At 41.2% G+C, this 22,071-nt stretch overlaps 1 long non-coding RNA gene across 1 annotated transcript; it reads left to right on the top strand.

Annotated features, from left to right (window-relative positions):
• Positions 1 to 18,890: 18,890 nt before the first annotated feature.
• On the top strand, positions 18,891 to 20,173 carry LOC133914397 (uncharacterized). Its single transcript, XR_009909241.1, has 3 exons — positions 18,891 to 19,106; positions 19,323 to 19,415; positions 19,716 to 20,173. It is a non-coding gene; the product is annotated as an uncharacterized LOC133914397 (long non-coding RNA).
• Positions 20,174 to 22,071: the final 1,898 nt, after the last annotated feature.

Below are 22,071 nucleotides of genomic sequence, written 5' to 3'. Positions count from 1 at the left end.
CATAACCTTATTCTTTGAGACTGTAGTTTATGCAACAAAACATCAAGTGCTTTAGGTTCAGTAAGAGAAAATAAAAGTATTTGACTCTCGATTTTCACTATCAGAAAACTATTGTAAGTGGACTTACAGTTACATTGTCTCTAGTCCCTTCGTGGAGAATGCATGAAAGCCTAGTCTACTAAGTTATAAATGGAAGTAACCACTTTCAGGTGAGGAATATGTGGACACTCTGATCTGATCACACATCAAAAGCAAAACAAGGCCTCAAAGTCCCATTTTCTTCAGTGCTATGCTGCTATGTCAAACTTGAACACGAGGAACCGGTTTTCTGAATTAGAACAGCACTAGCTACTTCCTTATGATAAAGTAGCATTTTCTAGTGGAAATGAAATTTGTCTTAGACAAGAAAAAAGACAAGCCAATTTTGTTTTTTAAAACAAAGGCGCCTGGTTTATTGGAAAGCATAAGATTGAGATTTTATAAGTAGCAATACAGCTCTCTTCAACAAAACGCAAAGTCTGAACATATAGCAAAATGACAGCACAGACGAAAACGAGATTAACTAAGACAAACAAACTGAAGATTTGGACACGACTCTAGCTCAATCCAGTTTGACTAAGACAAACAAACTGCAGATATCAAGCTAATAATCTGCAATTTGGACAAACTGTGCTTCAAATCAAAGAAAAATTATGGATTTAAGATCTGCTAATGTTCAGACTGAGATCTCAGCTATGATAAACTAGATCACTTGCAAATGAAGCGGTATTTTCCCTGCAGAGGGCTGAAGATTGAACTTGAAATTTTGTCTGATTCCTTGACCCATGACAGTTGACAATAGTTTTAATCCTTTGCTCCTTCAAAGAAATAAACGTACTGTGTCTGTGGATAAATAAATCAGCGTTTTTCATGAGTCTTCGGGGAATCTGCAAAAAAGAAATGTCCGTCTCAACTCGAGCACTGAGGATCCGTCAAAACTAGTAAAAGGCGCTTTTTTCGGAGTTAACGGGCGATTCCTTGCCGCCGGCGAACTCTTGCAGACTCACGCGTTCAAAGAACGGAAACACAAGTTTTTGGCGCTGAAAGGCACATTTTTTGTATTGATCAACTATTTAAACAAGGACTCAAAGCTAAACATGGCAGCTATCCTGCCGATATGCACGGCACGCACGCACGAACGATCGTGCCATCACACGACCACGAGCTTGCCGCACATGACACTGATGACTCGGACTCGCTCCTGCATGCGTCGAGCCTACAAACTCACACGGCCACAACAACGAACCATGCTCACACGCTAACTGAATCAAAACAGAAACAAAACATGCAAAAGCAAATTGAGACAACAAATCCGTGACGCGCTGGAGAAGAGCAGGAGTCGATGCTCCTGATGGCTCACGCGTTGTTTTTTTCCCCAACTGTGAGAACATTTGCAAGCTGTAGTTATGTCGATGTGTGCCTGAGGACGATCTTCTTCTTGTCGATGTACTCCCAGATGAAGTGGAACCGAGTATCGATGTGCTTACTCTGGTTGTGGGAGACGGGGTTCTTGCTCAACGCGATGACAGATTGGTTGTCCATCCTGAGTTCTGGCACTCTAGACTCTGAACCGATCAAGTTAGTCAAGAGTCGAGCTAGCCAGACACCTTGACACGCAGCTGTGGCCGCCGCAATGCACTCTGCCTTGCATGAGGACAGAGCCACCACCTTCCGCTTTGACGATTGCCAGGTGAAGTTGGGGAAGAAAACAATGCGTGAGCCATAAGGAGCGTCAGCTCCTCCTGTTCTCCATGGGCCACGTGGGCCTATGTAGACTTCTTGGGCTTGCTACGACAGTCCTTGACCTAGTGGCTGGTCTTGCCGCAGTTGCAGCACTTGTCCGCTGAGCGCTCCTGGCTTGGCCTGTTGCACACACCGCTTCCGTCGTCACAAGCACCGCTACCGCAGTCACGCCCGCACAGCTTCCCACGCTTCTTGCTGCCACTGGACCCGCTGCCCTCATCGTCGTTCTCGTGGATCTTTAATAGTGCAAGACACTCTTCCTCCGAGAGGAGCAGGCGACCCTGCTTGTCCATGACGGGTGTAGGTGCTAGCTTGTGGTGCTGTTCCATGGCCCGAAGATGCCCGTCACCTCCTCCACCGATGTCGTGTCGACATCGAGAAGCGTCTCGATGGAGATTGCAACCTGCGTGAGATGCTCGGGGATGACTTGCAGGATCTCCATGTCCGTGATGTGGATGTTGTTCGCAAGTCCAGTGATCCGGAGTGAGAATTCATCGATGGTTTTGCCATTCTTAGTGGCGATCTTGCCAAACTCCTTACGCAGCTGCTGCACATTGGCATCTCACACACGTTGGATACGTGCATTAATAATAGTAATTAAAGTATATTGTTTAATCAGTTTAGTTATGTTTGTTTAATTATATTAATTAGAGTACTTAGATTATTTGTTTAGTTTGATTAGTCAGTGTAATTATATTATTTAACTAGTGGTGGCGTACGGTGATGTCTAGTGTATGCATGCTCTTTATATGTGTAAGTAGGGTATCGGTGAAAAAAACTTAGGTTAGACAGAAAGATTCGATTAAAATCATAATGTATCAAAAAATTGTCAAATTGAAATTTATAATTAATAGTATTGTGCGCCTGTTTAATTAATATTTTATTCAATTCATTAAAATAGTGGTGCGTACCGAACAACTGCATAGCCAGAGTGGTAGTCAGTGATAGGATGTGATGTGAATGATGGATAGATAGTGGTGTAAGGCTGTTTAATTAATATTTTAATTTAATCTTAAATATTAATTATTACATTTGAATTTAATATTGATGATTTAATTAGTATTGTTAATTACTTAAGTATTTAGCACTGTTAACCATCGTACATACATCTAACATCTAAGTAGTTATTTTATTACATGTATCTTTGTTTAGCAGATACGATATGGTTTTCCATATTTATTTTGGAGAACGCCTCGCTGTTTTGCACGGAAGGCTTCGAAAACTCTTTAGGTGTACTTTAATTTCAGTTTCAAGTTCATTCTCTACTGAACCTGGAAGTTCCAGATTTAACCCGAAAACTCCAAATACTGTACAATCAACTCTGAACCCGGAGGTTCTGGATTCAACCCAACGTATTTGGTGAACAGTGTTTTCAGGATTTTCATCTAGAGTTTTCTTGCATATCTTTTGGTAGTTTTGAATAATCATTGTCACCCTAGGATGGTAACTTTTACACTTATTTAGAGTGATTGTGCACTAATTGAGCCTAGTATATTTAGGATTTTCACTTATAAAAAATCTGCTAGTTTATTTTTCATGCAAGTTTATGCCAACAGTAAAATGAGACGAATTGTTGTAAAAACGCTTATTCACCTTCCTCTAGGCGACACCATTGTCCTTTTAGTTCCATCTGTACAAAAGTGTCTGTGATATCGAGCTTGTTACAAACGGTTTTAGAACTGTCTGCAATACACTTACGCACAGACGGATGTTTTAGATAATCGTCTGTGCGTAGTAAGAATGACAAACGGTATTTTTTAAACCCATCTGTACGTAGTAAGAGTCATAGACAATGTGTGTTAAAACCTATCTGTGATTACTAAGAGTCACATATGGGTTTTATTTAAACCTGTCTGTGTTAATTGTTACAGAGGGATTGTTTTAAAAAAATCGTATGTGTTTCCTCCTATAAGCAAATTAGCTTCCTGGCTGAGAGTCACATAGATACACACTTAATGATTCTCAAATTAAACACATTAACACATTTATTCAGAACATAGATCACACATTGTTCATAACATTGATTACATATTATTCAGAATACAAAACACATGCATTTACATATATATCACAACTGTTAAGAATATCACACAGATGAAAGTCACATATTGTTTAGGACACATAAACTTAGCTAGCTATACATCATTGTTCAATCGATGCTGTATTCCAAAAGGATGAAATATTGACATCATGGCGATGCCTTCCAAAAAGATGAAAAATGATCAACAAACTTGGGTCGATCGACGCCGTCTTTCAAAAAGATGAGATGATGGACATCATCTCAGCCTCCTGTATTTCAGCACAATGTCAATCTAAGAATCATCTTCAATTAGCAACTCACAGTCATCCGGATTAGTGAAACCAAGTGGAAATATGTCTTGGTTTATATACGATGAGTGATTGACAATATTGCTATTTTGGTTTGTTGATTTGTGGGATTGCATAAGCATGCATATGTACTTCAAATATGATCTGGGATAACCAAAGTTGTAGAGAATATGGAATTGGCGTGTTTGTCTTTGAGTCTAGAAAAATTGCATAAACCAGATGATCCGATGCTAGGCAATTTGTATATGCCGTATGGTTCGATGCTTAGGAAGCCTTCACGCCGGAGCATTTAAGCTCAAAAGCAAAAGTTGAAGTACACTCCGAATGATCCGGCGATGAAGTGAAGAGAACACTAGATTATTTCTTGCAGAGAGATTGCAAAATGGGTTCTTGCAAGAATGTACATGCTGAATGGTCCGACGATGGGAAAATGTACACGCCAGAGTATTTCATCCCAGAGGCAAAGATTGAAGTGTACACCAGATGGTCTGGTGATAGAGTGAAGTGAATGCTGGAGCTTTTCTTGCTGAGCGATTACAAATTGGCTCCGATGGACTTGTACTTACCAGATGGTCCGGCGTTCAAATTAATGAATGTCGGATGCTTCACCTGAGCATTTCTTGCAGAGAGGTTGTAAGATGGCTGATCCAAAGAAGAGGTACACTCCGATGGTCCGGCGCTCAAAAGCTGTGAACACCGGATCATTCGACATTCACAGCTTTTCTGGGATGTGTCTTAAGCTGAGGATTTCGATTTGGAACTAACTAGAGATGGTTTGGAGATATGTATGTGCTTATCTCATGATGTATATGTGATGGATAAAACTTGGTGGTCGATGGCGGAATGATCGGGGCTAAGCAGAGTGCTTGGTGCCGGACGATCAAGGAGACCGGGCAAAGTCAAGGGTGATCCTAGCGGTATACATAGAGATCAAGCAAAGCACGAGAAGATGGATGAGGATGATATGTTGATAAAGTCAAACGAAGAGGATGCCGGTGCAAGTGACAAGGCGATTCGAGGGATCGGGAGTGGGAGAGACTTGCCAATAGTCAAGATCGCAAGACGGAGTACATGTGTTAACATCGGGACGCTTGCTTGAGGTGAAAGAAAGTGGTGAGTCACACTTTGAGAAGCATTTGAGGTGGTTTTGTGTTTTGATCTCAAAACCATGGAAGGATGTAGTGCATGTGGTATCAAGGGGGAGATTAAGAAACCAAGTTGAAATGTGCCTTGGTTTATCTGTGATAAGTGATTGATAATGTTGCTATTTTGGTTTGTTGATTTGTGGGATTGCATAAGCATGCATATATACTGCAAATGTGATCTTGGCTAACCAAAATTGCATAGAATATGGAGTTGGTGTGTTTATTTCTGAGTCCAAGAAAATTGCATACACAGATGGTCTGGCGCTGGGCAATTTGTACACGTTTGATGATCCAGCACTCAGGAGGACTTCATGCCAGAGCATTTCAACTCAGAAGAAAAAGTTGAAGTACACATCGGATGATCTGATGATGAAGTGAAGAGAATGCCGGACTATTTCTTGCAGAGAGATTGCAAAATGGGTTCTGGTAAGAATGTACACGTTGGATGGTGCCGCGATGGGAAAATGTACACGGTAGAGTATTTCATCCCAGAGGCAGAGATTGAAGTGTATACTGGATGATCCGATGATAGAGTGAAGTGAACGTCGGAACTTTTCTTGCAGATAAGTTGCAAACTAGCCCTAGTGGACTTTGTACTCGCTAGATGGTCTGACGTTCAAAGGGATGAACATCGGATGCTTCATCGGAGTATTTCTTGCACACAGGTTACAAGATGGCTAGTCTGGAGAAGAAGTACACGTCAGATGGTCTAGCGCTTAGAAGCCGTGAACACTAGATCATCTGTTGTTCATGATTTTTCTCAGATGTATCTTAAGCTGAGGATTTTGGTTTGGATCTAAATGGACATGGTTTGGAGATATGTGTGTGCTTGTCTCATGATGTGTAAGTGATGGATGCAACTTGGCGGTCGATAATGGGATGATCAAGGCCAAGTGGGGTGCTTGGTGTCGGACGATCAAGTAGGCCTGTGGAGTTAAGGGTGATCCTAGCGGTGCACATGAAGGTCAAGCAAAGCATGAGAAGATGGATGAAGATGCTGTATTGACAAAGTCAAGCGAAGATGATACTTGTGCAAGTGACAAGATGACCCAAGCGATCGGGAGCGGGAAATACTTGCCGATGGTAAAGATCGCAAGATGAAGTACATGTGTCAACATCGAGATATTTGCTTGAGATGAAAGCAAGTGGCAGTGAGTCATGTTTTGAGAAGCGTGTGGGACGGTTTCATAGTTTGATCCCAAAACCATGGAAGGATAGAATGCACATGGCATCATTGCGAAACTTCCGTCGAGGCAAAGCTAAGATGTTAAAGATGCAATGGTCGTTCGATGGATGAAGCAAAAAATGGAATAAAATACCCCAATGGTAGGTAGGTGGCCATTGGAAGGGATGGATATTTTGGAAACAAGGAAACTTAAGGACTAAGCTACCTCCCTAGGCCTATAAATAAAGGCGTAGAGTTGTGTGAGAGGTGTGAGAAAACCATTTGAGTTTGTATGCTAGGGTTCTAGAGGAAATGAGAGATGAGTACTTAGCCTATGTATAGGTGAGAGTTTTTTTGAGTGAAAAACTACTTTGTATTTCTCCTAAAATAAGGCTAATTGCAAGAAATGAAGTGTTTGTTTCCTATGCTTGTGCTAATCTCCTTCTAGTTTGCTTCTGTTGGCTCCCTTGCTTTGTTACGAATTCCTTTCTTTTTCAGTTGAGTTTTCATTTTGGTTGTTGTGCTGAAATTTTTCCACCATGAGAAGATGTTCTTCTTGTGGCTAGAGGCATAAAATTCACATACAAACACATACAAGTGGGTATCGAATTCTTCTTGGAGAATTTCTTCTTCCGGTGATTTTTCCATCTCTTGGTTTTGAGGTGTGTTGGGTGACAAAACAGGAGAATGCCATCCAAGAAATTCGTGAGGCGCCTATTCACCCCCTCTATTCGCCATTCTTAATCCTACAGGATCTGGCTGCACCTTGATGATCTCACACATTAGCTAGAACCAGACTGCTTTGCTGCCAAATCATTAGTCATAGTTCAGCAAGAAATGGACATTCAAGCATGTCTTGCAGTTGACGAAAATGTTCCCATTTTGATGAACAACAATGGAGAAATTTCCATCTGGTAGAGCCGAATGGAGGACGTGGTTGATGGCGTACATAGGGTCTATAGAGGGGGCCTTTATAGTAGCAAAGAAGACGAGATCCATCAGGATAAAGTTGACGCCAAGCATCCACGTCGTCAAATCTGCCTTAGGGACAATCTCATCCTGCCACGTCCTAATTTCTATGAATTGTGCCATTACAGATCTACGATAGAAATAAGGTTGTGCCATTAGTTGCACATATCGAAGCAATGAAATCCTAACAAACTATAACTAAACCGTGAAGGGAACCATATGATACTCACCTCGGTGCAGTGAAAGGGATTTGGCCCTCACCGAGATCTCGCTTCTCCAACGCTGATGGCGAGTGAGGAAGAAGAATACCTCTCACTGCTTTATATTGAGGGGAGACGAGGGGTTGTATGTTGTGGGAAGCCAAAAGAGCCTTGGGAGACGAGCGGTTTGTATGTGTTGAAAGCCCAAAGAACCAAGGGAGACGAGAGGTTAAATTTGAAAAAGTTTGTAGGTCTTTAAATATAAATGAGTGTTTATAAAATCTATCCGTGTCTATTGAATACACATAGACAAATCTTATAAGAACCCATTTGTGATAATATCATAGATGAATTTTTCTAAAAGCCATATGCATCTATATGATAGAAACAAATGAATTTATAAAAACCATTTCTGGTTCATTCACACCTAGATGCCTATCTTGTTATAGACATATCTGTCTTACCAACTGTTTGAGGATATTTTGTTTGTGATGGCTCCTAAGAAACCGTTTGTGGCATAACATCTGCTTTCAATGACTCTGTGGTAGTAATACTTCATTTTATATGTAATTGATCCTATATTATCAACTACCCTTGACTTGTTGTGTTTTTTTGGGGGAGTTATATGTATGCAAAACTTAAATTATTGAAGATTTGCATTCGATAAAATTACAGGAACACAAAACAGTAGCTTACTTTATATGATTAACTAGCTAAGGGCCGTGTGTTGCAACGAAAACACAAATATTGAACACGGTAACATCAAACACAAACTCAATGTATGAAGATGTGTATACGTCATGGGAGCTTCACTGAACAAATACGTCGGGCTATTGTGAAGCAGAGTTCCTAGATGAGTTGTTTCAAGATGTTCATGCAATATTTGTTATGATATCACCACATGTAATTTGGTTTTTCTTGTATAACATGATTGATGGAACCAAATTTCCTATAATCAGCCGTGATAAGACCGTGAGATTTTCTGATTTTTCTCTTTATTTTAAATATTTTGAATTTCCACTGTAATCTTGATTTTCTAGCACCCTCTTTTCCTTTTTTTTTTTAGTGCTCCACTATTTTTTATTATCCTCTATTTTTTGTTGTCCATGTTAGAACTGTGACCAGAATGCAATCTGCATACAATAGTTAAGCAGCCCTCTTGCTGGTTCAGTTATACCCTGAAGAACACGGCCAACAAAATGCAAACCAAAACATCATTGATCATGAAAAACAAAAACTCACCTAAAAAATAAAATCAAAGCATCATTAGACAACAATCAACAAGGCGTGCACATTTTACATTTCATGTGCCTCCTAATTTCCTCCAAGGTTGCAACCAAACAGCCGACTTGACCTAACACATTAATCCAAACTTTTACTTAAGAAAAGCCCCACTTCGTATAAAAGGAAGCCATACTAGATGACCGAGAGACGCACATTCGTGTAAAAGGAAGGCATACTGGATGATGATGCGGTCGTGTGACGGCCGGCAAAGAAGTAGGTCGACCGGAGTAGCTCAGGTGTCGATGGAGAAGAGGACCTCTTGCGGTTGCGTCTCAAGCGGGGGGGGGGGGGGGGGGGGGGGAGGGGGCAACAACTATTGATTGTTTGGTTGGGGCCATGACTCTGAGACGGTGTAGGAATCACTGTGACATCGTTAGAGGCAGCTAGGCATGGTTGCCGGGGGAGGCGTGTAACACCCTGATTTTTAGAATTTACAACTTATTAAAAAATTCAAGATTATTGAATAGCTTCACCAGTAGAATAGGTTTAAAACCTATTTTCTTAATGAATAAATCAATATAGGTTATTATTTTATGCGCATTGCATGGTGAGTTTTGTTAGGAGCTAGGTAAATGCATTAGAGTTCTTTTCTCTTTCTTTCTCTTTGGTATTTCGAGTGAAAATGGTTTCAAAAAGGTTTTTGTAAAACTCAATAGTGAATAAGTTTTGGATCTTAATGGTTGGAATTCAAAATTCTTGAATTCATCATCTATTCAATCATTAATCATATATAATCCTTCTCTAGTTCAATTCAAATTTCTCTGCAAAAGTTCCATTTCTAAACCCTAGCTATACCTAAAGTGTATTTGGGCTCAATCTTGCTCAAGTTCAAACTCTTAGCCAAATCTTCTAAAAGGGCCAACAAAAAGGATCCACAAAATCTGTAAATATTTGCGGAGTCCTAAATATCCTCTTCTTCGCATGCGGTTTCAGACTTCAAGACTGTCTCAAATGCAAATCTTAACAATACCAAAGTTGTAGGTATTGTCGTGGGCTTCGATTTGAACTTATTGAAGTCCCCTTTTGAATAATGGAGCTAGGGACTTATGGCTCCCGAAATTAGTGCTACGCAGATAAGTCTAAGTTCAAATAGTTTATCTTATGGTGCATTTGTGAAAATCTAGATGGTATTTTCAGAAGTTACAATAAACACCAAAGTTGTAGATCTATTCGAGCACTATACTTTAGATTCCAGAAATGTCCAATTTGGAGTCCGGACGGTGAAGATATCATCCTCGGAATAGAGAGATACGAAAAAAGAAATCCCAACCGACTCAAACTCGAACCCGATTTGTGTCCGGCTTGGACTCCACCTTAACCAGCCTCTCCTAGCCCTATAAATAGGAGTTGCACGCCCTCTCTTACCCCTATTGCATGCCCCAAGCCCTAGACACCGCTGCTACCCTATCGGTACTGTCGTTCACTAGAAACACCGCCGCCAACACCCGTGATGTGCTATGTCATCGTCTCCGCGAATCCTCTTTCCTCGACCATCGAAGCAAGGTTAGGACCTTTCTTCTCCTCCCTTACTAATATTTTACCATCATACTAAGTCCCTAGCCAAGCTCTAATCCTGGCCAAAGTCCGATCTACACAGTCATGCTCGTCGCCGTCGCGGACAACCGCGCCATTGTCGATTGGCATCGACGTTTCCGGCCGACCATAAGTCTAATCACCATACCCTTTGTCCAGATCGTGTCCGAGGACGTGTCCCATGCCCTCTCCAACTAGATCAGCTATTAGAGCACCGACGCCCCAGGGAACACGATCATCGTGCCCGCTGCCCCAGTCTGGACGCGTTCTGCACATGCACCAGATTTACATTTGCGTTCCCTGTCAATCCAGAAGTTGTATGGATGTGCCATCAGCGTCACGACATGTCCCATAGAGTCTTCTACTTGACCCTAGGATTCCTTCACCATTTGAGGAGCGACATAACCGGAACGTGGTTTCCCACTGCAGCATGTCACAACTATCACCCTTCTCATCTCTGCTGATCGTTCTTCCTCTTAGGGGATGATCTACCCAAACCCATCCTATAACATTGTGTTTCTGGAAAATATGGACGTCTCTATTTAGATGGTTCCTCAAAACTCATATCCAATTTACAGGAACGCGAGCGTCTTTGTTGCTGCATCTATTCACAGTCACCACCAAAACCTAGTACCAATCATCTCTATTTTACCGCTACCTTGGATGACCCCTTCCAAAACCAATCATGCCTTTGATTTAGGATTTCTGCATTTTACACCATGTATCTCTCGTTTCGCTGAAATGCCACAGAAACCCAATGTCAATGTCAGTGGCCACGCATCCAATCGCTGTCTTCGACGAAACCCGAGCCGCCGCTGCCATGCAGACTTACCGGTAGTATTCTTAACCTAGAAGCGTAACCCTGGCATTTGATCATGGGTGGTTGAGACTGGATCTCGGCGTACCTCTTCTTTAATCCAAGTTGATGCTTGAATAACACGCCAAGTCAGCACCACATCCTCCTCCTTAGTCTAGTTAGTCCTATACTTCTTGAACCATGCATAATGATATTGTCAAGCCTGGCGCAATAATTGCAAAATAAACTCTTTTCCTATAGAAAGATAACTCCAGTAAACCGGTTTTTCTTTTTCAGCCTAATCCATCTTTTGAAAGCCCATTCTCTTTCACCTTAACTCTGATTTAGACGATTCTTGCATCCAAATGTTTCTAAAATCCTACCTATCCAACCATAGTGTTTTTAAAGTGTTTTGATAATATTTGGTATGTTGTTCTCAGTGTTTGCTTTGTGTTGTTTGTCAGTAGTTCCTACGTTTAGTCAATAGCTTTCTGGAATAGTTCAAGGGACTTCGAGATCAAGGTTTCGTCAACACTGAGCAACGTTGGGTACAAGGCAAGTGTCCTTAATCATCTTGTACCTATATTTTAAATATTTTGTTTTACAAAATTGTATAAAATGCTTGTCAACTTGATGGGTAGTCACCTATGTTAGCGTTTTCCTAGTTCTTCCTTTACATTTTTTGAAGCCTAAGTGGTAGTTGATATAAGTCTTGGGTAGAATTGCTTAGCCATGCTTTTGGGATGTTGGAAAGTGTCATATACATGTTTTGTGGACATATGCAATGGTGATGATGAACTTGTTTTAGTAACATGGAACCCTAAGACTTGGGCAAAGAATGGGTTTGGTGATGTTAGTTCATGTGGTGGGCTTGTGGATACGTTCTAAGCAGAGATGTTAGGTTAGGTTGGTTATTTCTCAGTTGGATGTTGGATAATCTTTGCCCAAATGACACATATAAGGATCGGTTTGTGGAGCGACAACCTAAGAAATATTGTACCGAACACGAGGCCGATATGGGTAAGGCTTAGCATATTCATTAGACATTTGGCTGGCATTCGTTGGAGTACCAGGACCTAATCAATAGTCAATGCTTCGTAGTGATTCTCCTGGCGGCACACCACTGGCGTGTGTTAAGTGTTTCGCGAACACGTTAACATGTATATCACGACTTGTGGCTAAAAGTTGGATAACCTCTATAGAGTGCAAAACTGTTATAACAGTCGTGCCTACAGTTATGGGAGACTTGGATCTTCACATGATTAGTTGGTCATAGTAATAGTTTGGCTATAGGTTGGTGATACAGGTGATGGTTGGATGGTTATGGTTTGTAAGGTGGTTAGCTTTGGGTAATGTCTAATTGTTGGGTTATATTTACTTAATAACTATTTAATGTTTTTGAATTACATTACTGTTTTCTTTACTTGCACTTACGCAAATATACCATGTGTTAGCCTATTATTGTTGTAAGCCTACATATCATTATCTTTCTCACACTTGTTGAGCGCGTCATGTGCTCACGCTTGCTATTTTCTCTATCCCATGTGACATGAGTGGTGGTACTTAGTGAGTGAAGATGTTGAAGGTTATCAAGATGAGGTTATGACGTTCTAGGTGCGTGTCTCTCGGTCGATTGCCTGCGGTGTTGTTGGGCACCGGTGCTTCTGTTTCCTGCAGATATCTTCATAGAAGACAACATATGTCAATTGCTGTAAGAGTTTAACATTTATTCTATAAAAGTATTGCTTTTGTGTATGAGGCAGCCATGGTGGCTAGGAAGGGATGAATGGGGGTGCGGCCAGGGGAGGCGGTGCAGGGAGGAAGGGAGGAGGAGGCAGCCGTCATGACCGGGGGAGACGATGCGGGGAGGAAGGGAGGAGGAGGAGGCCGTGGTAGCCTGGGGAGGTTGGTCGGAGTTGGAAGGGGTGCAGACGTGGGCGACGGGGACAAATATGAGATGAGGACTTGGGTAGTTGAAGAAGCGGGGGATGTGCGGGATTCATGGTGGGCCGTTGGTGTCCGAGTCTCTCTGGTTTTTTATGCATGGTTTTTTTGATTTTTTATTAGATAGTATGGGAGGAGAGATAGGAGGGGTGACGTATGAACTAACTCTTATTTTATATAGTAGAGATTAATATCGATGGTAAACATAAACCACCCTCGGTAGTGTCCTTGCCTATAATTACCTTCTATGTTTAGATATTTAAGGTGCCATAAACATTTCAAATCACAATGGAACTCAAAGAAAAATTTAACTCGAGGAACATTGAAGAATGACTTTTAGTTGTCCAAATCATTGTGCACAATAATAAGTTGTGATGATCTTAAAAATGTAACCACTATCTATCATATACTATATCATACAACTGCTTACTTCCAATTTGAATGGTGTAAATAAATTGCTATTGGAGCTTTTTTTAAAATTTGGAAGTCTTTTTTGTTCTTATTGTGTTCTCTTTCAAAATTCAGACAGTGTAATTGCTATATAATTTATATATACTGGTATTTTGAATTTCTTGAGAATATTTGAGGGTTTTATGAATTTATCTATATTTACATCTATACACCTATAAAGTACATGAATTATGGTAGATCCGATTGAATTCCACCTTCCATCCGAGTTGATCAAATGGGCACCGTGTAAAGTTCAAATATGAGATCGAAACAACCCATAAGAGTGAAGGAGATGGCTCTTTTTAATTTTGCTTTATTAAGATAATAGATAGATCTATGATGTTCCAGTATGCAAATTATCATAAGTGTGTCTTGTGTCTTTTTCGGCTGTGGAGATCTAAAAATGATCAACACATCAGTACAGTATATCTCTATTATATAAAGCACGAGTTGGTTGCATAGTCCCCATCCCTTCCCTTCCCTTCCCACTTGTCTAATAAAAAAATCAGATACACCAAAAAAAACTCAGGCAAAATTAAAAACAAAAAACAGGATGGTTCTTGCTCCTTCCGCACCCACCCCGTCCTCTCCTCTGTTGCTTGAAGCCACAGTGCTCCACGAAACCACCACTGAGGTACCAACAGAAGAACCCACCTTCTCTCTTGTGGCCATCATCGCTACATCGGCATTGCCGCACTCAAATACTGGATCCCCTCATCGCTTTGTTGCCTCTCCACCTCTGCCTCCTCCCTCTGCCCTGCATTTTCCATATGTCCGCACAACCAAGTGCCATGAAGACTGCTTCCCGTCCTCCACCACCGCCGTGCCACAGGTGGTCCACTCCTAAGCTCTCCAACAAAAGGTTCGGCACCTCCCACTCTCTAGGCCCTGATCAAATTGTTTTGGTAAGCTTTTGGAAATGGGTAAGTCATAATTTGATGGATTTGGATTTGTTTTGTTTGCCAATGTTTTTGTGTGTGCGCACCTATAGGTTATGCCAGCGATGGTGCAGGCAGTGCTCTCAGACGACCCCACTGTGGAGGTGGAGGCCACCACATGGTACACGAAACTACTCTCTGTTGCTGAGATTGAATCTTGCCACTCATCCATCTCTTCACAAATTACTTCATCTGCCCCAATATCCACCCATTCCACAATCTCTCAATCAACAAGATGAACTTTTAGATCAACTATAGGCTTTTGGGTATCAATTTCCTTCAAGAAGGTTTCAGGTGCGTATTAACTATACACTAGCATGAATACATTACTAACCTTTGTGTTCACTGTTTACCATGGGTACACCACCATCATGCGAAGGTTTATAGTGCAATATTTCTTTCATCATTCTTAATGCATAATGTATTTTTTTTTCTCCTTTGCTAATTTCATAAACAAGTATAAAGCAGCTCCCCATCCTATTTTGTGCACACTCTACTGAAACACTATAACTGGAAAATGTAGAGCTGAAACATTAGACAACCTGCATACTGCAGCAACACTACATTCCATCTGCAGTTCTACAACACAGCTTATTGACTTGAACTAAAGATGTCCATATGGACTGTGCCTACTGGGCCAACTCGAAACACGACACTGTAGGCACGACCCGGCATGAGGCCCCGGGCTGTGCCTGTGCCGAGCGCGCGGCCAAGCCGGCACGGGCACGGTCCAGCCCGGGCAGGCATGAGCATGGCCCGAATAGGCCGGGGCATGCGGCGGCCCAGGAGGCACGATCGGCCCGGCACGACACGCGGCGGCACGGCCCAGCGAGCATGCCTGGGCCGGCTGTAGCCATTGTGCATGGGCCCGGCACGCGGAGGCACGCGGGGACACGCGGGTTTAATGGGTTAAATGGGCCTGGAACGGCCCGTATAACCCGTTAACCCAGTATTTTGAATTTATAGCCGTTTTGTGACCGTTTGAGCTCCAAAAAATTCAAAGTTTTTTTTAGTAAAAATCACTATTTTTCACATATAAATAGCGGATCACCCAGCCCTTCCATTGCACACCAGCAACACCATTTCCTCTCTTGTTTTCTTCTCTCATTGTTGTCTCAAAGTTCTTAAGAATTAGCAATAATTTGGCAAAATTAGTTTGAATTGTTGCCAAAAATCCGAGCAATTCCAAAACCGTCATCCTGCTGTCTTGACGTTGAAGAAATCTTAGTGATTTTTTTGCATCATTGTTCATTCTTGTTTTATTATTAGTTTTATTCTTTGATTATTTCTAACTCTGAATATTTGCATTTTTTGTAGTGCCATTCGACATTGATCATGGATGTCGGTGATCATGATCATAATACATCCATCGATCATGATTTTTTCTCCAAAGACTCACATGGATTATGGCCCCTTTGATACCAATGCTGCAGGTGATGATGGACCCGACGGTGAACCTCCGGTTGGTTCACATGCAGGTGATGCAGCAGCACCTCCATCGTCAGGCTCTACAAGTGCACACGTATCAGCAAGCACTGACTCTAAAAGATCAAGAGCCGATACTTCCTAAGTTTGGCAAGACTTTGAAAGGTTCTACAAAGAGGAAGATGGGGTAAGTGTCAGGTATGCTAGGTGTTATATTTGCAAACATGAATTATCAGCAAAGCCCTCAGGTAGAACGAGACATTTGAAGAGGCACGCCACAACTTACAAGAGAAAGAGTGGAGCAGTCATGAAGCAGACGGTGCTGCAGTACAACCCCGATGCCTCTGTTTGTCATTGGGAGTATGACGCTGCCAATGCTCGAAAAGAGTTATGCCGCTTCATTAAAAGAGCGGATCTATCACTCAACATCGGTGAGTCTCCTGCATTTGAAGATTACATTAAGCAAGCTCATAATTCTAGGTTCAAGCATGTTTCTAGACAGATAACTAGTATGGATATAGTAAAATAATACAATACGTGTCATAGCAAGCTTAAAGAAATATTGCAAACACGTACATTTTCAGTTGCTTTGACCTCGGGAATATGGGTAGGTAGGACTAGAGACGATTATCTTAGTGTTGTTACTCATTTTGTTAATAATGATTGGGAATTAGAAAAGAGAATAATAGGTTTTAGGTTGATTGACAATGCGCAAACCGGCGAAAATATTGCTGAAAAATATCTCAAGTAGTTGAAGACTATGGTCTCACAAATAAAATATTTTCTATCACTTTAGATAATTTTGGTGCAAACTCTAGAGCCATGGATATTCTTAATCCGTTGTTTAATGCATATGCTGAATCTTTCTTGTTACATCAACGATGTGCTTGTCATATTATCAATCGTATAGTAAAATCCGGTTTGAAGAGGTTGTCGCAATATCTAGACGATTTTTATACTGCAATATCTTTTGTAAACTCGTCTAACCAACGAATTGCAGTATATAAGCAATACTGTGTTGCAACGGGTATGCGTACACGTAAGTTTGCTGTGGATATACCAGTAAGATGGAACTCTACTTTCTTGATGCTAAAAAAATATTGTATCATATAAGAGCACATTTGGTGTGTTTATTCATACACACTATCATCAGCATGAAGGTCAAACTTTACTCACAGAAGCACATTGGTATGTTGCCGAAAGGATACTAGAGTTTCTTGAACTTTTTTATGATTTAACTGTGAGTTTATCAGGAGTTTATTTTCTAACATCTTGTTTAGTAGTGCATAATATTATTGAAATTGCTACTCATTTAAACATGTATGAAAATGACAATCTTCTAAGAGATTGTGTAGTTCCTATGAAAACTAAAATTTTAAAATATTAGAAAGAAATTCCTTTATTGAATGCATTTGCCTTTATTTTAGATCCTAGAGCTAAGACCGTAGGTTTTTGTAGAGTTGCACAATTCTAGGTGATACTCTTGATCATGATTATTCTACTTATTATACTAATGTTCGTTTTAAGTTATTCGATATTTATAGTAAATATGAAATAAAGTATGCTGAAGTTCACATGCAATGACCTCCACTAGCACCCACAACAAGTAAGAAGACAACAACGTGGGGAAAAATATTTGGTGGAGGTTCTTTATCAAGAAATTCAGACTCTTCATCACTATCGTCTACGACTACAAGTGCTGGAATTTTAACATCCGGAGGGAAGCTAACTACCTTCATCGACAGTGATATTATCAGCCATGAACAAGAAAATTCTAACATACTGCAATGGTGGCATGAGCACAAGACGAATTATCCAGTGCTTTCACTGTTAGCATGGGATTTGTTAATGGTTCCAGTATCTACAGTTTCTTCTGATGCTGCCTTCAGTCTTACTGGAAGGATAATTGAAGAGAGAAAAATAAATCTTACAAGTGAGATGGTGGAAATACTCACTATAGTAAAAGACCGGGAATAAGCTGAAGCGCGAATACAATACACTACAGAGAATACTGAACTTAAAGCTTCATTCGAAAATTTGTATCTAGATGTTGTTGATACTTGAGAACGTGTAATTTCTAATTTTTTTGTTAGATTGTACTCTTTTTCTTTGTTAGAAAGGTTTTTATTGAGACAACTATCAATAAAGCTCATTTTTAGAATTAATTATGTCTCCCTATTATTTCTAATTTTTTTATTATTTTTCTTTATTTTTTCAAAAGGATCCGAGACCTGCCATCCACCTCTCATCTTGACTTATAAATAGTCACTATCCGTCTATGTCAAACTCCTACTGATCCAAACTCTAAAGCTATTTGCCCACTTCAACAAATCACTTTTATTATTTCTATATTCTCAATTTTTTATTCATGGATCAATAAAGGTTATAATCTTTTTTCATAATAGTAGAAAGGTTTTTAACGAGGCAACTTATCAATAAAGCTTATTTTCTTTATTTTCTATATTTTTTGATTTTTTTAGAATTTTGTAACTATTATTTTTAATTTTTTTCCTCTTTTCGAAGTGTTGCCGGGCCGACGTGCTCAACCGTGACGTTTGGACCGCCCGTGACTCCGGACCGACCAGACCAGCTAACCGCCAAACCGCAATCATACCCGTACTAACTCGGTATGGCACAATAGATGACGGGTCGTGCCGTAGACCAAGGGGATGGCACGCGGACCGATACGACACGACCTATAACAGTAACTAGGTCGCTCGGACCAGATCGTAACTGAACTATACTAGACTGGCCCATACCAGGCCGATCTAAATGGCCTATTTGATCATTTCTGACTTGAACACCACTACTTTTTTTTAAGGTATGCAGCACATAATCAAGAGAAGCAATTAGTAAAGCTCTGTACTTGCTTTACCTCTTTATATATATAAATTCATTTCTGACTCTTACCAACATTGGAGGCCGGTGCAGTCCTCCCGCCTCGCCTTGAAGGTCAGAGCTCTGGCGAAGGGGATTACTGCCTCTCGCTCCTGCTCGAAGACGCAGCCTCGCACCTCGCCGCCATTAGCAAACCACTGATACTTTGAATCCTTGTGGGTGGCCCTTCTCCCTTTTCAATGTGTGGCACTCACGTTCCTTCCACGGCGACGAATCACACGCAGTCAGGGACCAATCACACACAGTCAGGTACGCCAATCTGACGCACGCCAAGTGCTCGACAAAAGTACCCAGTAGAAGAAGCAAAAGAGCTGTGATATGTTTGATTCATTGCCCATCTGCTTGCTTGAATCACTTCGATCAGAAGTATTCCTTTTGTTACCTGCTATGGGTGACGTGCAATAGCTACTTCCATATTGGTGTCTTCCTTATCAATCTCATGATGATTTATATATTTTCTTCCAGTTGGGTGAGGAATTTACGAGAAGGCACTTATATGAACATCGTTGCTATTGCATCACAAGCGAGCTTTTTTCACACAGGCTTGCGTGAGCTACGGTAATAGTGGGTACTCCAACTATTGATTATAGCTTGGTTGAAATATGCCTCTGTACAATCGTGGATATATGATGCAGTTCTGCATACTTATGGTCCAAAAAGTTGTTGTTTATATGTCCCTTGAAAATAGTTAAGTTTAGTTATTGCTGAATTGGATTTACTGGTGAGGATTGCTATTCTTATCCTAGAGAATAACAGTTAGCTGCCTCATATATTTTGTTTCCTAGAGAAATGAATCAATTTGTCTTATACACTCACACACATGGTTTCATCTCTTTCATTTACTGCTGCTGCTGGTAGCGTGCTTGGGGAGGAGGGGGATTAGGGGAGCGCGGCGGAGATGAGAATGAAGACGTTGGCGTGCTGCCGGCGGCCGCCGCAAGACTTTTCCTTCGGTAGAAAGGTAGATGCTTTTTTTCCCTTTTTTTGTTTCTTATGAGTATGTAATTGTATTGTTAGATTGAGTCCTCTCCTCCCTAATTGGATAAGCTAAGCTAGGTCCAACAGACTCCTAATGGCCTCTGATTTTCACGTTCTTCTTGCTCATGTTGTTTTAGTTTTCTAATTAATTGGAACGCTAAGGAGGGATTGCCGTGCTGCTACATCACACAATTAGCAGGTTTTTTTCTCTAAAATTTGTTCATCTTATTTTTCTTCATCCATAGATTGCATTATGTTTTAACAACTGTTGACCATGTATAGGATTGACTGATAAATTCAAATTATTTGCTTTCTGTCTAAGATGAACATTACTTTTGTGTCACTTGGATTTTCCAAGATGAACAAACACTTCTGTCTGACGCCTGTTTTATTTATTGGGAACATTTTATATTAAACATGTCATATTATTACTTCTTTGGTCATATCAGAATATTTTTGAAGAAACTAGTGCTATATAATGACATGCTCTTTAGAAACCGATGGTACCATATTAATGAATTACTAGCAATTACACACGTGTTTTACGCACATAAAATCAATTCAGATATAGCAATCTAAAGAAGTAAAATAATATAATACAACAAAAAGGGTCAATGTGCAAATATGTACTAGCTAGAGGGCCAAACAATATATAGTAGCTAGAGGGTCTATGTGTAAATGGTGGACAGGTAGATTGTGACTTTCCATATTATAGGAGAGGGGAGGGAACTAGTGATGAACTTTGATGGTGGATTGTTTGATCGTGTAACATATATAGTGGAAATCGTTTAAATCTGCTATAACTCGTGCATTTTATAGAAATATAGATACTGAGTGTTGACTTTTTGTGGAATGTGAAATATATTATGTGTGAGATTTATGAACCATTGCAATGTAGGAATGCTAGATCTAGTATCGGTTGCAACACATAAACATTATACTAGTCACCACATACACATTGGATTGACATGTCCGGATAGGTGGTCGCACCTTTTTCCGCTTTAAAAATGAGCCAGAGGCGGGATTCCAATCTTCAGCTCGGTAGCATGGTTAGCCCATAGGGTTCGGTGAGCGCCATAAACGCCAACGCAAGTAAAAATCCTGATTCACATGCGTCCGCGAGCGATCAACTCGTGCACCACACGTGACCCACGTAACAACTCAAGTCGTGGCCCATGGAACACTTCTTCTCAAAACTTTGCTCGGTAACTTTTACCTCAAAACTTGAGCTAGAAATTTTTTAAGAAAACTTTCCAAAAAAGTAAAGTTGTGTAGGGAAAAACTTTCCAAAATGTAAAGCTCGCCCGTGCATGGCCACCCAATCCCAACATCAACTGTTGGTCTTCGTCACTTTCCGCCGTTTGTTGCTACCTCCTTTTTCCTTCCAGCTACGCCTAGCTCGATCCCCTCCACCAAACCATGCGTTCATGCACGCTCGCGCTACGGTCCGACCCGACCGATGACGCCTTTTTCCGCTTCATGTGGGCACATGCCAACATGCACGGTGCGCATGGCGCGGGCGCGCCCCGGCGAGGCAAGCAGCAAGCGACGACATGAGCCGCCGCGCGGTTCGTCCAACCCGCGGCACACAGGGCGCTAGGGAGTTACGGCTTGTCTTACTCGGTCCGGCCATGTCGCGCGGCATGATATGATCTTTGTCTTCTCCACGGTTGGGTGTCTTCCTCGTCTCGCGGCGACACAAAAGGATTGTCCAGGGGTCTCCCCATCTACGACACTCTGACTGCGCCCCGGGCAACATGGATAAAGCTGCAGGGAAGTCATCCGATCACGCGGACGCACGAGAATCGAACAATCCAATTACCGGGCCGGGTGTTGGTCATATTTGAGTCTAGAATGAATAACAATAGCTCGAATTGAGAGAACGAAATTCATTGTTTGATTCATTGATCCATAGTATTTATATGCAAGATGAACTAGTGTCGTGAGGGAGACACCCTCTCCTCCACAGACACAAATATACAACCGTTATTGGCAGGTAAGAAAAGGAAGATCAAATCTCTTCATGTTAAGTCATGAAAAGATAGTGCTTAGTCATGCCCAACATCAACCTAGGCCCCCAAACCAAAAAATCTTAAACACAAGTTAATGGCCCAACCTGGCCAAAATAATGACCTTCGAAAATCAAGGGACCAGAAACGCGTAGTACCTCTTCACGGCTGGATACATATACACGCGCTGCTCAGGAGCTAAACACTCTCAGACTCCAAAGCTTAAG

This window comes from Phragmites australis, chromosome 4, assembly GCF_958298935.1.
Source record: "Phragmites australis chromosome 4, lpPhrAust1.1, whole genome shotgun sequence".
Classification (NCBI taxonomy): Eukaryota; Viridiplantae; Streptophyta; class Magnoliopsida; order Poales; family Poaceae; genus Phragmites; species Phragmites australis.
The sequence above is the reverse complement of the archived record's forward strand: the minus strand, read 5'-3'. Positions and strand labels throughout refer to the sequence as shown.